General features: G+C 36.7%; 1 long non-coding RNA gene across 1 annotated transcript; it reads right to left on the reverse strand.

The window, feature by feature from the left end:
- Window positions 1-10,284: 10,284 nt before the first annotated feature.
- LOC118486385 lies at window positions 10,285-10,699 on the reverse strand. Its single transcript, XR_004878698.1, has 2 exons — window positions 10,550-10,699; window positions 10,285-10,489 (listed from the first exon to the last, which is right to left on the reverse strand). It is a non-coding gene; the product is annotated as an uncharacterized LOC118486385 (long non-coding RNA).
- Between the last annotated feature and the right edge of the window lie 5,250 nt (window positions 10,700-15,949).

Genomic DNA, 15,949 nt, shown 5'->3' on the forward strand with positions numbered 1-15,949 from the left:
ATTTCATATTTCAGTGTATCTCTTAATGATTTTTTTCGTAATATTTATTGCTTTATCATCTTTGATCGAAAAATATTATTTCATTATTTCCATTTCAATTCAAAAAAAAAATCCTACAAGATTTATTTGAAACATTCGGATTTGCTTCATTTGATGGTGAAACTCATTCTCATTCACCGCTACTATTTCAATTACTACGACACCTTGTGGTGGCATTTTCTTTACCTTGAAGCTTGAGCTATTTCCAAAAACACTCCTAATATACGAATTTTAATTTTTGGTTCATATTCTTAATCAGTCTTAATACAACTATGTGTTAAGATAACAGTACACAAATTCGTATCATATTCCGGTGTACTTCTTAAACGTTTCTTTCATCATTTATCGAAAATTCTATAATATTTCATTTGGTCTTTTCATTATAAATTGAAACTCCTATTTGAAATGAATATCCAAGTTTTCTTCATTTAAACTTTCAGTTGATTATACGGTGAAATTGTTCGAGCACCGTAATTATTGAAATTATTCCAATCATTACGACCCCTTGCGGAGTCGTTATAAACTTGTAGCTTATTATAAACATACGAATCATTCAAAACCCACGTATATCTTTCGTTTGACTCCTCATTTGAAAGTAGTCTTGATACAATTGTGTATTAAGACAATGATACACTAAACTCTGTTGTATTTCGGTGTACCCTTGCAAATTCAATAATGTCAACACACTGATTTTTCTCTTGATATGATTCGATAATTAACAATCATCTTCGTGCTATTATTTCATTCTGACCTTATTGATTCTGAGTCTTCCCCAGTTGCCAATCAAAGTAAGTTTTCTTTTGACCATGAATTTTATTCTAAAAAGTCGTTCACTAACTGTAAACAGATATCTATTTGATCATATATCTGTTGGCTTGAACCTAGTCCCATTCGAAACTATATCATTTCATCTCATTCGGTTGTCATCGATTTCTTGAACTATTTCAGTTGAACTTTATGAACCCTACTTATACAACTAGTATTCACAAAATTTGATTCTGTGTCATTTACCTTAAGAATCTAGTTTTATTGACTAAATTATGACATAAATCTAATAGAAATATCATAACCCAAATCTCGAGGACGAGATTTTTATTAAGGTGCGGAGGATGTAACAACCCTCGTCAAAACCACTATTTATTATATTATTTTATTCAATAGGAAAACCTAATTAAGACACCCAAGTAATTCTACACAAACCCTGAAAGTTTCAGAACAATCGGAATCAGGATCAGGACCCCTAAAACTCAAGGGGGGTAAAACCTAGTTGACGATTATCTTAATAAATCGTTGTTTGAATTCTATTGGCCAAAACTGTTGACTCATCAGGGCTAGTCCCGTGGGGGGCAAGCCAAAGAATTTTAGGTGTCCCTTACGGACCGTAAGGGCTCAGGCTTACGGTCCGTAAGCAGTGCCAAAATTGGGTATAAATAGCAGAACATTGGCACTTGATTCTGGGCACTTGGATGACGAACAAAGTCGGAAATTAGACGGAGTTATGCTCTGTTTACCACAATTAACACACACACACACCTCGAAACGCTGCCGCAATCAGGGTAATAACTCGATTGCTATTACGATTCAACGTCCGATCGATTGTAACTATCCAATGATTGTCCGGGTGCTGCTCAAATTGAGCTTATACTTTGTTATTCATCGTGATTTCGACTTGAATATTTGAGTGCTGTTCGAATTCGGACTATGCTCTGTTATTCGTTGCGAATCCGATTGAATTGTTAAGTATTGCACTTGTTAATCGTTGTGAGGGTTTAATCTCGTGAATTGTCGTAACTGCTGTATTAGTTACAACCCCGTTTGTGTGAATTGTTATTAGGTTAATCAAGGCAATTCAGTAGGCCAGACTCTGCTCAAATTAAATCTGCAATATATCAAGGCTTACCTATAGACTAAACTTTGCCCGTAGAAATCTGCAATGTGAGTTCATTTCTCTTTTCTCACCGTTTGTGAGTCCATACTCTTTATCACATTTTTATCACCTTTTTGTGATACAATTATATTACAAATGCTTTCTAAAAATCCTAAATGGTTACCAGTTATACTTACAGTGATTAAATTATTATATTTTATAATAACTGCTGGTATGGGAAGTTTTATACATTATTTGATCCTCTTTACGATTAGCCAGAAAGTTAGCTAATAATAGCATGACCACAATTATAACTAATATTATCTTAACATCAAATTGTTAATAAATTTAATGTATGTTTAAGAATAAATCTAAATGGTGGATACCATAATAAAGTCAAGTATAATGTATTCTATGTGTAGTCAGGTTACTATATCATGATATTACAATTAGTGAATTGACATATTGGATAAGTTATAATAGTTGACATAAAATGTCATTATTCTGGATTACATGATTTTGTGCCATAAATAATATATTTGACAAAGTAATGTCATAGGACATCATCATGTCCAGCATCACTAGTTGAAAGAATGATCAACAGTGATATGACCAAAGACACTAGTTGAGAGAATGATCAACAGTGTTTTAACCAGAGTCACTAGTTGAAAGAATGATCAACAGTGATATGACCCCGTCACAGGAATCGCCTAATGACAGATAAATTGAATAATAGTAAAGTATAGTTATTTGATAAATTCACTATTGGACGAAAGTAAGCCAATGAGTGATATTATTGCTGTTATATTGGAACTGCCATCATATGACAAAATACTAATTGAGTGGGGTAAATACAAATAAATATAAAAACCTTAAGACTGTAAGGTATAACAATATATTTTATAAAAATGGAATGATCTCACTCAGTATTTTCCACTGACAAAACCTTTTTCAAACATGTTTCAGGTAATTACCATAGATTGGAATAAAGGCTAGATACGGCACTGAAAGGCATCAAGAAGTGGTTTATTTTAATCAAATTAAGAAATATTGTTTTATAAAATAAAATTTATCTTTATTAAAACTACCATTGTAAAACAGGGGTTTATCCCATTTAAATAAAATCCGGTGTTTTATAAACTCTGATATTTTTCCTAACTCACGGTCCTGATGAAAATTCCGCTGCAACGTTTTTCAAAAATAACCACCGGTACCACTGGACTGCTCACGGCACCGATTCCGGCCAGGATGGGGTCGGGGGTCGTGACAGGTTGGTATCAGAGCCAACATTGAGTGAATTAAACACTAGCCTACCGGGCTCACCGGTAATATGTGGAAATATCGGGGTGTGACAGGTTGGTATCAGAGCCAACATTGAGTGAATTAAACACTAGCCTTTTGTGTTTAATCTCAATGACACAGTAGCACATTCCTTAACTTCCGAGTCTAGACTGGAACTAGGAATGATCTCATCCCTGTTAAATGTATGCATTGTTTTCAGTATTTCTGTATCTCCGGAGCATGTCGCCGAGCAAAGCTGCCATTGGTGGAGGCTCTCCAAATCCGAAGTTTAAAAAATGTAAAGCTTCGTACTACATCTCGAATAAGCGCACGACCTGTATGGAGGAATGACCTTTTGAACCCATTAATCATATTTCAAATTCTTTACCCAAGACTTTGGAAACTTCAAATGAGAAGCCAACATCGGAGGAGTTCGTACCTGCTGTCCTTGAAGATCCTATTCCAAAGATAATATCTATGAAATCAAAGGACTCGTATTTCTTACCTCCAAGTCTTGGAATCCCAGACTTGGAATATACCTATCCTGCTCTTATTCATGATCCATATTGCTGATTACCCAAAAAAAAAAAAAACCCTTGGATTCCACTTTTGCAAAGATTCCTAAAATAGAAAATTTGGATTACCCACCAAAACCTTCGGTATTCATACCTCACGCAGAGAACCAAGGAGAAAATTTCCAGGAATAAAGTAAAGAAGAAACTCTTTCGTTGTTTTTCATTTCTTTATTAGTCCTTATAAGGACATATTTATCTTTTAGTTCCTTCTTGGACAAATTCTTGTTTAAAAAGTCCCGTTTAGGGCATCTATGTACTCCATTCATTTAATGATTCAAAATTCATTACCGATATATATAAATGAATATATTATATAAAATAAATCATAATATCCTTCTTTTTATCAGCATATATAGTGAAAAGAATATTAAAGAGTATAACCTAGCTTGTATGTCATTAAGGACCTAGCTTTGATGGTAAAACCTGTTTAAAAGAGATTCAGATCCTTTTTAACATCTAAAAACATGTTAACACTCCTGACAACAGTGATGCGATAAAATCACACTTGTCATCTTTATAATGGGAATTTCCAACCCCCTTATCTAGCCTAGGGATTTAGAAATCATGGCTTAAATCATCAAATTAAGATGATCATTTTTACAAACATCCATTAGTGATGAAACGCCTACGGGCTATATCTACTGTCCTAAAAGACAAAAGACAGTTGTAGTCTTTGACTCTCTGTCAAGAAAGGTAATGAACTGCGTTCAAACCCTAATGCCTCGATCCTATAAGATCATGGCTTATAAATTCAAAATTGTCCTCGTGACAAGGCCTTTTGTGCCATTTCAATATCCTTAATAGCTTCTAGCTGGATTAATTATAATGAAAATTTAAAATAAACCTGATTATCAAATTAACCAAGTATGGTCTATTAATACCATGGTTAATGAATCATCAAAGATGATTGTTCCAAAATAGACTCCCTGCCAAGGAAAGGTAATGAACTATGTTCAAACCTTAATGCCTCGATTCCCTAAAAATCGTGGCTTATAAATTTAAAATTTGTCCTTGTGATTAGGCCTGTTGTGCCACTTTAATATCCTTAATGTTTTATAACTAGGATAAATTATAATGAGAATACTAATATAATTAACAAATTAACCAATATGGTTTATATTCCCATGGTTAATGAGTCATCAAAAATGATGATTCCATAATGACCTCTGAATAAATCATTGTCAATATTTACGTAGCAATCAAGCTACATGGCTGAATCAGATGAGGTTAACAGCCACCCGAGGGAGAACAATGATACTACCAGAGTTAATATAAATGGTGAGGAACTGCAGGCATTAATAGACAATGCCGTTACTCGAGCTCTAGACAGACGAGATAATGAATCGAGTGGTACTCGCGTCAGAACTCAGTCAGAACCTCATTCAACACCACCCTCTAAGACTCATACGACTCGCAAAAGCGATTCTCATCATTCTTCGAGTCAGAGGAGTGTGCCGTCTAGGCAGGTTGTGCTCAATCAAGAGCCTCGGGTTAAAACCTGTTCATATAAATATTTTGTCTCCTGGAAGCCTAGAGACTTCATAGGAGAAAAGGGGGCCATCAATTGCATGACGTGGCTCGATGAGATGGACACCGTTGTTGATATTAATGGATGTGCAGAGCAAGACATTGTGAAGTATGTTTCACAATCTTTTAAAGGAGAAGCTCTAGCTTGGTGGAGGTCACTAATCCAAGCCACTGGGAAGGTCCCGTTGTATAATCTGACATGGGATCAGTTTGTTGCTCTTATTAAAGAAAATTACTGTCCTCAACATGAAGTTGAGAAAATTGAGACTGATTTCTTGGCATTGGTCATGAAGAACCTAGATTTTCAGGCATATCTTACAAGTTTCAATACCATGTCTCGATTGGTTCCTTACTTGATCACACCAGAACTGAAGCGTATAGCTCGCTTTATTGAGGGTCTAGCCCCAGAAATCAAGGCAAGTGTGAAAGCATCAAGACCTACTACATTCAGGTCTGCGGCAGATTTGTCATTATCTCTCACGCTGGATGTGGTCAGAAACAAGGCTGCTAAAGCTTCTAATGATGGAAAGCGTAAAAAATGAGGATGAGGATTCTCATGGCTCCGATAAGAAGAAAAAGGGGAACTCTGATCATAAGAAGAGTTCCGGGTTTAAAAAGGGCAACCAGCAGTCGGGTGAAAAGACTAGGTGCAAAATCTGTAAGAAATACCACCTCGGGAAATGCAGATTTGAATCTCAGCCTCTACCTTGTGGAATCTGCAAGTCCAAGGAGCATAAGACCTTGGATTGCAAGAAGTTGAAAGATGCGACCTGTTATGGTTGCAACGAGAAGGGGCATATCAAAACCAACTGCCCTAGGAATCAGAAGAAGTCTGAAGAGGCTAAGAAGACCAATGCTCGGGTCTTTCAAATGAACGCCCAGGTAATGGTGCAGAATGACGACGACGTATCAGGTACCTTTCATTATCAATGATGTGTATGCAAGAATTGTTTGATTAAGGCGCAGAAAAGTCTATTGTGGACAATAAATATTATAAGCTGTTGTATCCTTCCATTAGGACCCTAGGCTTATAACGCGAGGTAGAATCGGCCGATAACATTTAGAGACTGCTTCAACAACCTTAGATGGATGCTTTATATCCATTAGGAATCGCTCTTATCCAATATCCTTATGACAAGCTTTCAAGCTATCCAAAAACCATCAAATATGATCAAGACAGATGTGACATTTGATTCCCTGTCAAAAAGGTAACGGACTAGATCCAAACCTTAATTGCCATTAATGGTCTTTTATGGCCTAGGCTAAGTATAATTAATATATATACATATCTAAATAATGTTCATTAAGAATGTTCGTACTATATTGGCCTATATGGTTTAATGGTACCATGGATAGTATATGTTGAGTCATCAGGATGATGAATATCGGTTGTTGGATTGCAACTAAGTAATTAGTTTATTTGGTGTTAGGAGCCAAATATCGAGTATGGCAAACTCGGATAAGACAGCCATTGATCGTGTTATGGATGATGCGACACATGCTAATGATGCTACAATTGTGAACCTTAGAATTTCCAAAGATGTTCTTCAAACTATGATAGATGCAGCTGTTGGAAAAGCTGTGAAGAAGGCCGTGAAAAAGTTCAAGGAGCCCAATGCTACTTGCTCCAAATCTCATCCAAGACCACCCTTCATTATTCACGAGAAGGATCTCGTTCATGCCTCTAATGCAAAGGATGAACTAAAAAGGAAAAGGGAGGAAGATAACTCCCAGAGTTCTAAGAAAAAGAACAAACAAAAGTCCAACCAGAAACCTGTATGCAAGACCTGCAAGAAGCGCCATCTAGGGAAGTGTAGGTTCAAACCAAAATCCCAATCGCAGCCTAGGGCTTGTGGGATCTGCAAATCAAGGGAGCATAAAACATTGGATTGCAAGGACATGGAGAATGCAGTCTGTTTCGGCTGTGGTGAGAAAGGCCACATCAAGACTACATGCCCTGCATCTGTCAGAGGAAGTGCGACCAGGGAAGGAAAGCCTAAGAATGAAAGCGCTTAAACTCTCCTAAAGAGTGCCAGAGGTAGTTCATATCAATAATGACATCAAATACGTTCTTTAACATTTATTGGAATATAAATGCTAAGAGTTTTGTTTTAATTCGGATACCAATAAATCCTTCATAAAATTATACGTATAGTAAACTTCTAAAATCTTCCATAAGAACCCTAGATATTAAGTGTAAGGTAAAACTTACAGGCGAAAATCATAGGAATCATTTCTTCTGTTCCTGTCAGAAATCTTCAATCGTGAAATTCTAATGTACCCTCTCTCCAGATAAAGTGCATCATCATATGTAATTGATATCTCTTTGATCTCTATTGATTACGAATACCAAATGGTATGACAAAAGCGCCATATGAGGATTGGTGTATCTTAATATGTTCCATAGATTGCTTCCATGCCTGACCAGTATGGAGGTTTAATGCATGGAACCACGAGGATATTCCAATGGTCATACGGCATTAAAGTCAGCTAATGGTATTCAAAGAAGATATCTGGAATGGGATTATCCAAGTAAATATCTCTGATTATGGAATCCGTGGACTCGTAATGTGAATGTGTCCCTTATCTGACACAGACAATGATAGATGAATTGGAGCCTGAGATTTGGAAAATCTCTGTAACCTCCTTGTGTCTTGGTTATCTTCTCCAAAGATTACCCTGTTTACCTCCTGAGGCAAGTAGAGTTAAGATTAACATCCCGGTTTCGATAATACCAATTAAAAAAAGGTTTTTTCCCCGCACTATGCGGCTGGAGTTTAATCGTTTTCCGCGTACTACATGGCGTGACTTTGGTCGTTATCGACTCGACTCATCGAAAACCATAAAAGCGAAGATTAATACGGGGTTTTCTCCTGCGCTACGCGACAAGAGTATGATCGGTTATCCCTCGTGTTATGCGGCGTGACTTTGGTCGTTATCGGCTCGACTCATCGAGAAACTATAAAAGCGAATATCGATACCGGTCCCGATAATTCCAATTAAAAAACAAAATAGAATTCCCACTGCGCTACGCGACAGGAGTTTGATCGCTCCCCCCTCCCCCCCGCCCCACCCGGTGCTACGCAACGTGACCTTGGTCATTATAGGCTCTACTCATCGGAAACCATAAAACGAAAACCAATAAAAGCGAATATCAAAACCAGTTTCAATAATACCAATTAAAAAAACACAAAAACCACTAAAAGCGATGAACTATAAAAGAAAGAAAAAGCAAAGAGCATCGCTATTAAAAATAATACCAATTAAAAAAAGCATAAAAGAAAAAAAAACAAAATAAAGACCACCACTATTCATAAGAACTTTCACAAATTGTTATATACTAGAGGGATACCTTGTGCGATGCGGTGAGATTTTAGTTGGTATTGGTTCGATTTATTATGGTGCAAGCACTCGCTATAGAATATTGATACGTTGTTTTGCATAGATTGATGACCTAAAAACGAATACTGAAACTTGCTCTCATAATACTAATACCAGTACCAGTGTTGTTTGATCAAAATTGGTTTGTTTCGTCACGGTACCAGTTTCCGAACCTCGTATGGCCTAGAATAAAAAGAAAAAATATACATGGCTGTCGAGAAAAAAATTTAAATACATATCCTTGTTTATTGAAAAATCAATTAGTTAAATGTGTGTTAATTTATGATACAAGAGTAAAAATTAAAATCAAATTAAAAAATTAATAAAACAGCAAATCACCTTTTTTCCTTTTTTCTAAGTCAATTATGCATTAAAGGGTTGTAAAGTACTTCATTGAAAGTTTGTACTTTTTTGATAATGATAATATGTGAGTGTAACAAAGATACAACAATGGCATATCGGTAAATAGTTTTCTAGTATTGTACAAATAATGTACTATTCCTAAGAACCTTCAACATTTGTTATTATACTAGTTTTTTTTTTTTTTTTTGACAATTGCAACATTGCGACGAACTTTTTTTGTTATTTAGCATGTGTTTTTATGTGTTTTGAAATCACTACAAGCGTGTTGCGCACGGAACCGTTGACAATAATAAAAAGAAAATATAGAAAAAAAACCTAAAAGATAACCGAAAGAAAATCAACCAAAAAAGTTGTATGGTAATAATGCAATTCGTATGAAACCCATGGTCAGAGATGAGCAAATGGTACTGGGTACTGGTACCGAATTTTCCGAACTAAAAGATCTTAAGTACCAATTTGGTACCGACTTTTGGCGTTCCTAGTACCGGTTCGCTACCGATTTTTACCTTCATATACCGGTATTGTAACCAGTATTTTCGGTTCCAGTACCGATTCGGTATCGCTTGGCACCGAGTTCATCCCTACCCCAAAAACTAAAAGAAAAATCATTAAAAGTTGAAGAAAATCAACAAAAAAAGTTGCATGATAAGTTGTTGTTCGTACGGTACCCATGATCATTGATGAGCAAATGGTACCGGGTAGCAGTACCGAATTTTCCGAACTAAAAGATTTTTAAAATCAATTCGGTACCGACTTTTGGCGTTTTCTGTACTAGGCTGTTGCCGGTTTTTACCTTCATGTACCGATAACGAACCAAAGCATACCGATATTTTCGATACGGGTATCGGTTGACACCAAACTTATCCAACTTAAAATGTAAAAAAAATAATTATTATTATAGTATTAAAATAATAAAAATATTAAAAAACTACATATTTATTATAATATTTAAAACACTTTTAATATGTATACAATCTATTTTTAATATGTGAGGGACTAAAATTATAAACCAAAATGAGACGAAAAAAAAGCCATCCAATCCCACCTCTTTATTTGTTGTTGTGTGGTGAAAAAATAAGACTAGAAATTAAAGAAATGGTACTATTGTAATTATCTCTAAAATGAAGGCTTTTTTGGTTACTGTAGACAAGAGCATACTCTAATTGTTATTATATACTAATATGTTTCTTCATGTATATGTACTATGTAAGACCCTAATTACGATTTGACCCAAAACGACGCAACGGAAAATGAGCCGTAAAATTTCTTTCTTTTAACTACTCTAACATACTGAATACCGTTTAGGACAACCCTTTTAACATAAATACATCATTCATCATTTATTTAATGTAACTATGTTAACAAATAATTACAAACAACATGACGGTTTTCCCGTACAATCCATGATCTTCAACTCGACCCTCGTTCACTTGTCCATCTTGAATATCTGACTAACCTGCGGTCACCATATATAACCAACACTACATATATTTAAAAGGCTATATCATATTCTAACTACGTAAGTTATTCCATTGAAACATCATCTCAATTTTATTTACTTGAGTCTGACATCAATTCCTCGAGAGTCCGGCATTCCCATACCTGCACTCCATTTCATTCTCAATAGTAACATGGTTAGGAATACGTAATCTCAAACATATTGAAAACCCACTTCTTTACGTATACGTATTGTCACACCCTGACTTTTGCTGAAGCGTGATTTGGTGTGACTTACTTAATATCATTGCATTCAACCATAACAAACAACTATATGATAAATCCATGATGTTCATCCATTGATTAAGTTTTAAAACATTACAACAACATTGTTTTAAGCCCCAAAAACACAGACTTCATATTTACAATACAACACCAACAGGTTTTAAGTTCCATAAGGACTTTTCAAAAGACACTATGAAAACTTGGCCTTGGAATATGTATCCTATCCAGGATAGGGTACATACTCCCAAACCGTACGACACCGGATGACATCTTTTATTCCAAACAACACTTGAAACTTCAACGCCTGCCAGATCCATACTTAATTTCCTGAAATACATGTAGTTTGAAAACATCAACAAAAGTTGAGCGAGTTCATGTGATTTGTATGTGTGCATGAATCATCCTTGTAAACGTTTGTAAGTATGTATGTATGTATTTGCATACTGGTATGAAGCAACAAGGAACAAATCAATTAATGTGTGCTAATACATCAACATGTGTGAAACGGCGTAGGAAGGCTCAAACCTAGCAGATTTTGTACCGGGCCTCCGGCTGTAAGACATAGTCACCTCATGGGCCAAAACCCCAGTCCACATGGATGTGGGCTTGCTACACCCAAATAGATCTATCACTCATGTCCCTCAGTCCTAAAACGAGGATTAATGGTCTTAAGAGTGTGCCTACCCTTTCACATGATCTAACAGTATTTTCCTTAGCTAACCATACCCTTTGTAATTGTTTGTAAACATTTAGTAACATGTACTTCACCCACGAAGTTATAAAACAAAAACAGTTAAAGAAAAGGGGGACATGAACTCACAGTTTTGCGTTCCTTGTATCCAATGTAACTCAAAGCTTCCTCTAGAACACACGACTACCTACATGCGTACTATGGTCCATTAGTCGGGTAGGTCGTGCCTTAACCTTGATCTTAATTAGTGTCTTGAGTTACGTTAGTTTGTCTCATCAATGTTATTCCAAGTATATAATTATTTGTCAAATAATAAATATTTTAACTTAAATTATATTTATTAAATTTTGGAATAATTGTTAAAACAATATGTATTAACTTAATACTTCCCAAGTATTTATACTTGCATATCCTTCCCAAGGATGGGTGTATTTGTATTCGTATTCTTATACTTGAATATTTTTGCCATGTGCACGAATGTCTAAAGCCTGCGTCTTAGTCTTAGTTGTTCATGTATAGGGTCTAGATGTGTTAATTATGCATAGTATAGGGGTTGAATGTGTAAAATTGGGTTTGTAATGTCCTGATTTCGCTCATAGTGACAATGTGTCATATGAGCGAAATCCCAACAAGCTGATTTCGCTCATAGTGACTCATGGTCATATAAGCGAAATCCCAACCCCTATATATAGTGTAGTTGTTTTCTCATTTTGTACGCGCATGTTTACAGTGTAGCCGAACTGCTGCTCGTGTATTTTGTGAAAGATTAATGAGAAAACCAGTTTAAAGTGATCTGCTTCTGTTTCTACTCATTTTCTACTTTGATTCATGCTGATTTTGTATTTCCGCTGCATTATCAGTTGTATCTAGCTCTGATTGACTCACACGACTGTCAATAACGGTCCTACAATTGGTATCAGAGCCAGTTGTGAGCTAGTTTACCCGAATCAAAGCCTTTTTCTTACACATTTTGAGTTTCTGTACTTTCCAACGGACAAAATGGACTGAAAATTGGACACATAGTGTAAAATTGTCTAATAACAAACCCTTGAGATTTTCAGACCTAAAAACAGCTTAAAACTGATCTAAAATGGCTCGTGAAGTGATTTCGCTCGAAGGTACTTGAGTGATTTCGCTCATACAGTAGAAGAGAAATCAGAGATTTCGCTTTTGTGGTTGAGGTTTCGCTCATAGTGTAACCACTGATTTCGCTCCAAAGGTTATTGTCTGATTTCGCTTATAAGGGACATCTTGATTTCGCTCATTTGGTCATTTCCTGATTTTGCTCTTGTGAGCAAAAGTTGATTTCACTTATAACAACACTTAGAGTCTGATTTCGCTTATAAGGTCTGTGTTTGGGTAAAAATCATGGTTTGAGCGTTTAGTCCGTTTCGTACGTGATCGAGTGTTGGAAACTCAGTCTGCGTTAAAAGTTTTTCGATAAAAGTAAACTGTTTGTGAAAAAGTTAAACATTTTCGAAATTTGTCACTTAAAATGGAACATCAAGATTTTTATAACTTGTTTGCGGGGAGCGGCATATCGGTTACGCAAAGTCCGGCGAGTATAGTTCAGAATGTTAACATGGAGAATGAATTGGGGACAATGCAAAAGCCACCAAAGCTTATGAGTTTGGACGAATACGCCAGATGGTCAGGCCGTTTCAAAAACTGGGTTCAAGCCAACCACTTCGAATGTTGGATGAAAATAGAGGCGAAGTATGTACCACCGGTTGACGGTTTGGGATTGGAAAAGGGCATCGGGAGTTTAACGGAAACTGAACAGATTGAGTTCAAAGCTGAGAAGAAGATGGTGAGCATTCTGCAACAGGCCATCAAAGAAGAGATTCTCGTTTTACTGCAACATGAAGATAATTCTCAGTCGATGTGGCAAGCGTTAAAACTGAAGTTTCAAGGCAGTGTATCGATGATTAAGAGCAAGAAGGCTCTAATCAAGAAAGAATTTGACATTTTTACTGGGATTAAAGGAGAAACGACAAAGCAGTTAATCGAACGATACTGTCATCTTGTGGTGGAAATGAAGCGGTTGGAAATTACAAAGACGAATGAAGAATGGATTGATAAGCTGTGTGATGCACTACCATATGATGAGTGGGGCACTTACCTTATGATGCTGAAGAATAATTCTGATTTTGTGAATCTCAACCTAAGCTCATTCATCGAGAAGATCGAAGCCCATGAGCTGGAATTGCTGAAAATCAAAAAGATGAACTCAGCGAGTGTGCAGCAAGATGTGTCTCTGTACTACAAAGGAAACACTCCAGTTTCAACCAATCAAAGCCCAAAAATACAGACGGGTTTCATCGCTGATAACACCTCAAGTGTTTCTTCAAACACTCCTCAATCCGGCAATTCTTCACCATTCGTGAACTTTGAACCGAATGTTAAAGCTCAGGAACAACCTTCACCTCAAAGTTCTACTGGATCAAATCATCAGGCGTACGTTTCTGGAGTGCAGTGCAATATTGCGGTAAATATAAAGAATGGAAACTAGATTACTGAAACAGCCGCAAAACAGCACATAGCACTGCTTGCTTCCGTTCTTGATGCTTATGAAGGCTTAGTCGCAGGAAGGATCGGTAATCCTGACATGACGAAGGAGGATTACGACCAAATCGAACCCGAAGAGCTCGAATTGATTGATATCAAGTGGTGTATGGCAAGTTTGGTTCGACGGGCTCAACGTTTCATGGAAATTACAGGCGGAATAGTCTATCAAGTCCCGATCAAAAGTTAGGGTTTGACAAGTCGAAAGTTACATGCTTTAAATGTAAAGAACGCGGTCACTTCAAAAGAGAATGTCCTAACCGTGAAGTGAACAATCATCAAAACCCGTTCACAAACGACTACTACAGGCAAGCAATCTATCACCGACCAAACCAACAGCCAGTTGTTCAGAGGCCACAGATAGAGAATAAACCGGAAAAGGCGCTCATTGTGAATCAAGACAATGAAAAGGTAGCTGCAGGTTTCAGTTGGGACAAATATATCCCCGGTAGCGATGGTCAGGCCATGATGGCAGAGGTTGTTGAAATTTCTGAGATGGTATCTGAGCCGGAAATAGTTACTGAAGATGTTCCTGAGGTTGTTGAGGAGGTTTCTGGTGAAAATGTGGTCAATCTTGAGGAAATAGCTGCTGAAGTGTATTACTACCAGTCAGAGCAGGAGGTATTGGGAAGTTTAATGAAATCTGTATTGCCCCCTAAAATTTCTGAATCTTTTGCAGGTTATTTGGAAGAACCAAAGACCGGATCATGCCCAAGATTTGAAGAGAAGAAAGAAGTCGTTGAAGAATTGATCGATGTGTCGAAAGAGATGACTGGAGAGGCATTGAAGGACATAGCTGATAAAGCTCTAATGGGAAAACTCAAAGAGGTAGACTCAGAACTCAAGGAGTCAAAGTCTGTCAGTAGTGTGTCGGTCAAACGAGAGGAATCTGGAGTTCAGGAGATCAAATCTGTCAAAATGTCTGAGTCTGAGTTAGACAATGTCGGTAAAATTGATTGTGTAGAGCAGGTTGTTGAAAAAGTTGTTTCAATCCCTGAGACACCATGCAAACAGTGTTCAGAACCATGCATGGAGTGTCTTGAAAAAGACACTAAGTATCAGGAATTGAAACACCATGCTGATATGATTAAATTTGACCTTGGCCAAGTTAAAGAGGCGTACGATACTCTTGCCAGGTCAATAAAGATGATTCAAAAAGAAAGTGTTGAAAACGATAAAGCAACAAAATTGGCTAAAGCAACACTATTTGATAAACAAATTGAGGTAAATTTTCATTTAGACACGATCGCATCGCTTAAGAAAGAACTTGAATTGGCTAAAATTGAAAACGATCGGATTGATAAAAAGCTGATGAGTTACGTGGCTTCATCGTACGTTCTTGAACTGATTGTTCCTCAGCAGCCACATGCTGCACCAGTCTTTAAGAGCGTTCCACCCCCAATGTGGAATCACTACACACGGAAATATCCAGATGGGGTGGAAGCTGCTTTGAATCTCAAATTGAGATCGGTTGAGGATAATCTGCCTGAAAGCATAGATGTCACATTCTCTGCATCCGATACCGACAACGAATCACAGGTTATCAAAACAGTTGTCGATCAGGTGTTGGATGAAGAGAGTGAGAAATCTGAAAAGGCTCAATCTGAAAAGGTTGTCAGTGATTCTGAAGATGAAGGGAATTTCTTAGATCGATACGTACCGAAATCGGACAAGAGTGCGAATGATGATCCGATTATGGTGGTATACACTATGATTGGAACAGACAAACTTTATTCCGATTTCGAGTATCCTCTTCAGAATGTGAAGTTTGAGAATGTCGAAAAAGTGTTTAAATTGGTTGAAATGAACATTAATGAGGTTAATAACAATGAATTCTTTTCTAAACCCAAAAAGTCGTTTGTTACATCACATTCCACAAGTTCGGGAAAGAAAGATGGGGATGGTAAAGGCAATAACAAGAAAAACAATTTTAAAAAC

This window comes from Helianthus annuus, chromosome 14, assembly GCF_002127325.2.
Source record: "Helianthus annuus cultivar XRQ/B chromosome 14, HanXRQr2.0-SUNRISE, whole genome shotgun sequence".
NCBI lineage: Eukaryota > Viridiplantae > Streptophyta > Magnoliopsida > Asterales > Asteraceae > Helianthus > Helianthus annuus.